Below are 8,679 nucleotides of genomic sequence, written 5' to 3' on the forward strand. Positions count from 1 at the left end.
GGCCCCGGGCCCCCGGGCCCCGGGGGGGGGGGGCCCCGGGCCCCGGGCCCCCCCCCCCGGGCCGGGGGCCCTTTTTTTTTTGGGGGGGGGGCCCCCCCCGGGGGGGGGGGGCCCCCAAGGTGGGGGGGGTTGGGGGACATGAGGTGAAAATTGGTGCCCCTTTTCCCCGGGGGCCCCCCCCCCCCCCCCCCCGGGGGGGCCCTTTTCCCGGGGGGGGGCTTTTTGGGGGGGGGCCCCCCCCGGGGGGGGGGGTTTGGGGGGGGGGGGGGGGGGGCCTTTAAGGGCCCCGGGCCCCCCCCCCCCCGGGGGGGGCCCCCTTTTTTTTTTTGGGGGGGGGCCCCCCCCGGGGGGGGGGGGAAAAGGGGGGGGTTTATTTAATTTTAAAAAGGGGGGGGGGGGTTTTTTTTTTAAAAACCCCCCCCCCCCCCCCGGGGGGGCCCCCTTTTTTGGGTGGGGGCCCCCCCTTGGGGGGTTTTGGGGCCCACCCGGGGGGGGGGGGGGGGGGGGGCCCCCCGGGGGGAAAGGGGGGCCCGGGGGGGCCCCCCCCCCCCCCCCCCCCCCCGGGTTTTTTTTTTTTTTTTGGGGGGGGGGGGGTGGGGGGGGGCCCGGGGGGGTTTTTTTTGGGGGGTTTTCCCCGGGCCCCCCCGGGGGGGGGCCTTTAAGGGCCCCGGGCCCCCCCCCCCCCCCCCTTTGGGGGCCCTTTTTCCCTTTTGGGGGGGGGGGGGCCCCCGGGGGTGGGGGCCCCCCGGTGGGGGGAGGGGGGGAAAGGGGGGGGGTTTCCCCCGGGGGGGCCCCCCCCCCCCCCCCCCCCACCCACCCTGGGGGGGGGGGGGGCCCCCCCCCGGGGGGGGGGGGGCCCCCCCCCCCGGGGGGGGGGGGGGAAAAGGGGTTTTTGGGGGAAAGGGGGGGGGAAAAAAACCCCCCCCCACCCCCCCCCCCCCCCCCCCCCCGGGGGGGGGGGGCCCCCCCCGGGGGGGGGGCCCCCCCCTTTCAAGGGGGGGGGGGGGGGAAGGGGGAAAAACCCCGGCCCCCCCCCCCCTTCCCCCTTTCCCCCCCCCCCCCCCCCGGGGGGGGGGGGGGCCCCCTTTGGGGGGGGGGGGGGGGGGGGGGGGCCCCGGGGGGGAAAAAATTTAAAGGGCCCCCCCCGGGGGCCCCCCCCCCCCCCGGGCCCCGGGCCCCCCCCCCAAAAAAACCCCCCCGGGGGGGGGGGCCCCCGGGGGGGGGAAGGGGAAGGGGGGGTTGGGGGGGGGGGCCCAGGGGCCCGGGGGCCCCGGGGGTTTCCCCCCGGGGGGGGTTTTTCCCCCCCCCCCCCCCCCCGGGGGGGTTTTTGGGGGGGGGGCCCGGGGGAAAGGGGCCGGGGGGCCCCCGGGGGAAAGGGGGGCCCTTTCCCCCCCCCCAAGGGGCCCCCCCCCCCGGGGCCCCCCCCTTCCCCGGGGGCCCCCGGCCCCCGGGCCCCCCCCCCCCCCGCTCCGGGGGTCCCTTTTCCTAGGGGGTGGGAGCGCAGTCCTGCAATGGGGCGTCAGGGGGCGACCCCAGGTGACAATGGGTGACATGTGGTGACAGTGGGTGACCCGGTGACCCCAGGTGACAGTGGGGACCATTGTGACCCCGTGCCCCCCCCCATCCCCATCCCTGCGGTCCTGGGGTCCCTTTTCCTATGGGGTGGGAGCGCAGTCTCTGCAATGGGGCGTCAGTGGGCGACCCCAGGTGACGATGGGTGACATTAGGTGGCATTGGGTGACCCCAGGTGACCCCAGGTGACTGGGTGACCCCAGGTGACCCCAGGCACCCCATGCCCCCCCCCATCCCCGCGGTCCTGGGGTCCCTTTTCCTATGGGGTGGGAGCGCAGTCCCTGCAATGGGGCGTCAGTGGGCGACCCCAGGTGACGATGGGTGACAGTGGGTGACATGAGGTGACATTCGGTGACCCCAGGTGACCCCATGTGACCCCGTGCCCCCCATCCCCATCCCTGAGGTCCTGGGGTCCCTTCTCCTATGGGGTGGGAGCGCAGTCCTGCAATGGGGCGTCAGTGGGCGACCCCAGGTGACGATGGGTGACATTAGGTGACAGGGGTGACCACAGGTGACCCCATGTGACCCCGTGCCCCCCCCCTTCCCCCAGCTGAGCGACGCCCTGCGCTCCCGCGCCCCCTTTTCCTATGGGGCGGAGGTTCGCTCCCTGCAGCAGGCGCTGCTCCTCACCCCTTCGTGGCGGCGCTGGGGGGCGGCTGCTTCCTCGGCACGGCGCTCAGCCTCAGCGGGGATCGGCTGCGGGACGGTGAGTGCCCACGGCTGGGGGGCAGGGCTGGGGGGCAGGGCTGGGGGGCACCCATGTGGGGCAGGGCTGGGGGGCAGCCCTTTGTGTCACCCATGTGGTGGGGCTGGGGGGCAGGGCTGGGGGGCAGGGCTTGGGTGCACCATGTGGGGCAGGGCTGGGGGGCAGGGCTGGGGGGCCCTATGGGGCAGGGTGGGGGCACCCATGTGGGGCAGGGCTGGGGGGCAGGGCTTGGTGTGCACCCATGTGGGGCAGGGCTGGGGGGCAGGGCTGGGGCAGGGTGGGGGCACCCATGTGGGGCAGGGCTGGGGGGCAGGGCTGGGGGTGCACCCATTGGGGCAGGGCTGGGGGGCAGCTGTGGGGCAGGGCTGGGGGGCAGGGCTTTGTGTCACCCATGTGGGGCAGGCGTGGGAGGGCTGGGGGCAGGGCTGTTCCTGGGGGGCAGGGCTGGGGGGCAGCCCTTTGTGTCATCCATGTGGGGCAGGGCATGGGGGCAGGGCTGGGGGACTGGGCAGGGCTTTGTGTCACCCATGGGGCAGGGCTGGGGGGCACCCATGTGGGGCAGGGGGGGACCTATGGGGCAGGGCTGGGGGGCAGGGCTGGGGGCACCCTGTGGGGCAGGGCTGGGGGGCAGCTTGGCTGTGGGGGGCTAGGGCTGGGGAGGTACCCTGTGGGGGCAGCTTGTGACTGTGGGCACCCTGTGGGGCAGGGCTGTGGGGCGCGCTGGGGGCAGCTTTGTGTCACCCATGTGGGGCAGGGCTGGGGGGCATGGGGCACTGTGGGGCAGCTTTGTGTCACCCATGTGGGGCCATGGTGGGGGCAGGGCTGGGGGGCACCCATTGTGGGGCAGGGCTTTTGGGGCACCCATGTGGGGCAGGCTGGGGGGCAGGCATGTGGGGCACCCTGGTGGGGCAGGGCTGGGGGGCAGGGCTGTGGGGCACCCTGGGGGCAGGGCTGGGGGGCAGGCTTTGTGTCACCCATGGGGTGCACTCAGGGTCTCCGTGTCACCCATGTGGCACCCCGGCGTGTCACCCCCGGCTGTGGCACCCTCAGTGTGGCCGGTGTGGCACCCATGTGTCACCGGCACGTCACCCGATGGGTCACCTGTGTCACCCTTTGTGTCACCCATGGGGGACCCATGTGGCAGGGTGTAGCACCCATGTGGGGCGAGCGCGGGGCGGCTGTGGGCACCCATGTGGGCAGGCGGGAGGCAGGGCTGTGGGGCACCCGGGGGGCAGGGTGGGGGCAGCCCACTTTGTGTCCCCCATTGTCACCTGTGTCACCCCACGTGTCACCCCCGCTGTCACCCGTCACCCCACGTGTCACCCCATGTTCACCCCGCATGTCACCCATGTGTCACCCCCCGTGTCACCCCCGCGTGTCACCCCACGTCACCCCATGGTCACACCATTGTCAGCCCCGGTGTCACCCGTGTCACCCCCGTGTCACCCCACTGTCACCCCGGTGTCACCCCGCGTGTCACCCCACGTCACCCCGCGTACCCCACGTATCACCCATGTGCCATCCCCAGTGTCACCCCCATGTGTCACCCCACGTGTCATCCCCGCATGTCACCCCGCGTGTCACCCGTGTCACCCCACGTGTCACCCCATGTCACCCTCGCATGTCACCCCATGTCACCCCGTGTGTCACCCCCACGTCACCCCACATCACCCCGCGTCGCCCACGTATCACCCCAGTGCCATCCCCACGTGTCACCCCCGTGTCACCCACGTGTCACCCCACATGTCACTCTCGCATGTCACCCGTGTCACCCCGTGTGTCACCCCCACGTCACCCCACTGTCACCCCGCGTGTCACCCCACTTTTCACCCCACATGTCACCCCTTCGCAATGTCACCCCGCGTGTCACCCCCGCGTGTCAGCCCTCTGTCCCCTGCTTTGTCACCTGTGTCCCTTTTGTCCCCAGAGCCTGCAGTGAGCGCTGAGGACGCGGACGGGGATCTGCTGGTGCCGCGGGGCGGCCGCTCCACCAAAGTGCCGGTGGCTCACGTCCTCGTGTGACAGGGGACGTCGCTGGGGACACGTGGGGCCTTGGGGACACGCGTGGCGTCACCAGGGACATGCGTGGCATCACTGGGAACGCGTGTGACCTTGGGGACACCTGACCTTGGGGACGCCTGTGACATCAATGGGGACACGCGTGGCATCTCTGGGGACACGTGTGTCCCATTGTGACTTTGGGGACACGTGTGACGTCACTGGGGACACGTGTGACCTTGGAGACACGCGTGACATCGTTGGGGACACGTGTGACATCGTCTTTGGGGACACGTGGCATCATGGGGACACGTGTGACCTTGGGGACACCTGACCTTGGGGACACCTGTGACTCCATGGGGAAGCGTGGCATCTCTGGGGACACGTGTGTCCATTGTGACTTTGGGGGACACGTGTGACATCGTTGGGGACACGTGTGACGTCTTTGGGGACACGTGTGACCTTGGGACACGTGTGACATCGTTGGGGACACGCGTGACGTCTTTGGGGACACGTGTGGCATCATTGGGAACGCGTGTGACCTTGGGGACACTGCCTTGGAGGACACGTGTGACATCGTTGGGGACACGTGTGAGTCTTTGGGGACACGTGGCATCACTGGGGACACGTGTGACCTTGGGGACACCTGACTTGGAGACACGTGTGACATCGTTGGGGACACGTGTGACGTCTTTGGGGACACGTGGCATCAATGGGGACACGTGTGACCTTGGGGACACCTGACCTTGGGGAACCTGTGACATCAATGGGGACACGCGTGGCATCTCTGGGGACACGTGTGTCCATTGTGACTTTGGGGGACACGTGTGACATCTTTGGGGACACGTGTGACCTTGGGACACGTGTGACATCGTTGGGGACACGCATGGCATCGTTGGGGACATGTGTGTCATTGTGACTTTGGGGGACACGTGTGACATCGTTGGGGACAGTGTGACCTTGGGGACACCTGACCTTGGGGACGCCTGTGACATCACTGGGGACACGGTGGCATCGTGGGGACACGTGTGTCATCATTGGGGACACGTGTGACGTTTTGGGGACACGTGGGACCTTGGAGACACGCATGGCATCGTTGGAGACACGTGTGACATCTTTGGGGACAGTGTGACGTTGGGGGCACCTGACCTTGGGGACACTGACCTTGGAGACACCTGTGACATCGTTGGGGACACTGTGACGTCTTTGGGGACACGTGTGCATCATTGGGGACACGTGTGACTTGGGACACCTGACCTTGGAGACACGTGTGACATCGTTGGGGACACTGTGACATCATGGGGACACGTGTGGCATCTCTGGGGACATGTGTCCCATTGTGACTTTGGGGACACGTGTGACATCACTGGGGACACGTGGACCTTGGAGACACGGTGGCATTCTGGGGACACGTGTGACGTCACTGGGGACACTGGGACCTTGGGGACGCGTGTGACATCACTGGGGACACGCGTGGCATCTCTGGGGACACGTGTGTCCCATTGTGACTTTGGGGACACATGTGACTGGAGCATGTGTGCCATCGTTGGGGACACGTGTGACATCATTGGGAGCGATGTGTGACTTGGGGACAGTGACATTGTTGGGGACATGCGTGGCATCACTGGGGACACGTGTGTCCCACTGTGACTTTGGGGGACACGTGTGACATCACTGGGGACACGTGTGACATTGGAGACACGTGTGACATCAATGGCGACACGTGTGACATTGTTGGGGAAAGGCGTGGCATCACTGGGGACACGTTGTCCCATTGTGATTTTGGGGACACATGTGACATCCTTGGGGACACATGTGACATTGGGGACACGTGTGACATCGGGGACACGTGTGACGTTGGGGACACGTGTGACATCATTGGGGAACACGTGTGCATCCTGGGGACACGTGTGTCCATTGGACTTTGGGGACACGTGTGACATTGGGGACACGTGTGACATCGGGGGACGTGTGCGTTGGGGACACGTGTGTGTCTGGGTGTGACATTGGGGGTGGTTGGGGACAACGCGTGTCCTGGTGTGACACCTGGGGTCGTGTACGACGTTGGGGACACGCGTGACACCTTGGGGACACGCGTGACGTTGGGGACGCGTGTCCTGATGTGACGTTGGGGACACGCGTGACGTTGGGGACACGGCGTGGGGGCGTCACCAGCGACCCCATTAAAGGCCATTGAACCCCAGAACGGCTCCGTGGTGTCGGGGGGGGGACGGGGACAACGGGGGGACGGTGACAATGGGGGGGTGACAATGGGGGGGTGACAGTGGGGGAGTGACAGTGGGGGACAGTGACAATTGGGGAGTGACAATGGGGGGGTGACAGTTGGGGGGTGACAGTGGGGGGTGACAATTGGGGGGTGACAGTGGGGGGGTGACAGTGGGGACAGTGACAGTGGGGGGGTAGCAATGGGGGGGTGACAGTGGGGACAGTGACAATGGGGGGGTGGTGCAGTGGGGGGTGACATGGGGGGGGACAATGGGGGTGACAGTGGGGACGGTGACAATGTGGGGGGTGACAGTGGGGGGTGAACAATGGGGGGGTGGCAGTGGGGGGGTGACAATGGGGGGGTGACATGGGGGTGGGGACAATGGGGACAGTGGGGGGGTGACAGTGGGGGGGCAGCAATGGGGGGGTGACAGTGGGGACAGTGACAATGGGGGGGGGACAGTGGGGGGGTGACAGTGGGGGGTGACAGTGGGGGGGTGACAGTGGGGGGGTGACAATTAGGGGGGTGACAGTGGGGACAGTGACAATGGGGGGGTGACAACGGGGGGGTGACAATGGGGAGTGGCAATGGGGGTGGGTGACAATGGGGGGATGACAGTGGGGGGGTGACAATGGGGGGTGACAATGGGGACGGTGACAATGGGGGGGTGGCAGTGGGGGGGGGACAGTGGGGGGGTGACAATGGGGACAGTGACAATGGGTGTGAAAGTGGAGGGGTGACAATGGGGGGGTGACAACGGGAACAGTGACAGTGGGGAGGTGACAATGGGGGTGACAGTGGGGGTGTGACAGTGGGGACAGTGACAATGGGGGGGCAGCAATGGGGGGGGGACAGTGGTGGGGTGACAATAGGGGGTGACACGGGGGGGTGACAATGGGGAGTGGCAATGGGGGGTGACAATGGGGTGGCAATGGGGGTGGTGACAATAGGGGGTGACAGTGGGGGGGTGACAATGGGGGGTGACAATGGGGACGGTGACAATGGGGGGGGACAACGGGGGACGGTGACAATGGGGGGGTGACAATGGGGGGGTGACAACGGGAACAGTGACAGTGGGGGGGTGACAATGGGGGTGACAGTGGGGGGTGACAATGGGAGGGTGACAATGGGGACGGGGACAATGGGGGGGTGACAGTGGAGGGGTGACAATGGGGGGGGACAACGGGGGCGGTGACAATGGGGGACGGTGACAATGGGGGGGTGAGAGTGGAGGGGTGACAATGGGGGGGTGACAATGGGGGGCAACAATGGGGACGGTGACAATGGGGGGGTGACAATGGGGGGGTGACAGTGCAGGGGTGACAACGGGGACGGTGACAATGGGGGGGTGACGGGGGGTGAAAGGAATGGTGACATGGGGGTGGTGACACGACAGTGACACGGTGGTGGCGTGGCGACACAGTGAGGGTGACACGGTGATGATGGTGACACGGTGACAATGGTGACACGGTGATGATGGTGACATGGTGACACGGTGATGATGGTGACACGGTGACAATGGTGACACGGTGACGATGGTGACACGGTGATGATGGTGACATGGTGACACGGTGATGATGGTGACAATGGTGACACGGTGATGATGGTGACACGGTGACAATGGTGCACGCTGACAATGGTGACATGGTGACACGGTGAGGGTGACATGGTGATCATGGTGACATGGTGACAATGGTGGCACAGTGACGATGGTGACACGGTGACAATGGTGGCACGGTGATGATGGTGACACTGACAATGGTGACATGGTGACAATGGTGACAATGGTGGTACAGTGATGATGGTGACACGGTGACGATGGTGACAATGGTGACAATGGTGGTACAGTGATGATGGTGACACGGTGACGATGGTGACAATGGTGACAATGGTGGTACAGTGATGATGGTGACACGGTGACGATGGTGACATGGTGACAATGGTGACAATGGTGGTACAGTGATGATGGTGACACAGTGACAATGGTGACAATGGTGGCACAGTGATGATGGTGACATGGTGACAATGGTGGCACAGTGACGATGGTGACACGGTGACGATGGTGACAATGGTGGCACAGTGACGATGGTGGGACGGTGACAATGGTGGGACGGTGTTGGTGACACGGTGACAATGGTGACACGGTGACAATGGTGACAATGGTGGTACAGCGATG

At 66.7% G+C, this 8,679-nt stretch overlaps 2 long non-coding RNA genes across 3 annotated transcripts; one reads left to right on the forward strand and one right to left on the reverse strand.

The window, feature by feature from the left end:
* Nucleotides 1-1,795: 1,795 nt before the first annotated feature.
* Nucleotides 1,796-4,543, forward strand: LOC146542017 (uncharacterized). Its single transcript, XR_014880763.1, has 2 exons — nucleotides 1,796-2,278; nucleotides 4,206-4,543. It is a non-coding gene; the product is annotated as an uncharacterized LOC146542017 (long non-coding RNA).
* On the reverse strand, nucleotides 4,474-5,846 carry LOC146542018 (uncharacterized). Of its 2 annotated transcripts, XR_014880765.1 has the most exons (3): nucleotides 5,716-5,846; nucleotides 4,938-5,251; nucleotides 4,474-4,622 (listed from the first exon to the last, which is right to left on the reverse strand). It is a non-coding gene; the product is annotated as an uncharacterized LOC146542018 (long non-coding RNA). The 2 variants fall into 2 exon arrangements; XR_014880764.1 differs by lacking the exon at nucleotides 5,716-5,846 and having other exon boundaries at nucleotides 4,938-5,278.
* Between the last annotated feature and the right edge of the window lie 2,833 nt (nucleotides 5,847-8,679).

This window comes from Meleagris gallopavo, unplaced genomic scaffold (assembly GCF_905368555.1).
Source record: "Meleagris gallopavo unplaced genomic scaffold, MGAL_WU_HG_1.1 scaffold_3, whole genome shotgun sequence".
Classification (NCBI taxonomy): domain Eukaryota; kingdom Metazoa; phylum Chordata; class Aves; order Galliformes; family Phasianidae; genus Meleagris; species Meleagris gallopavo.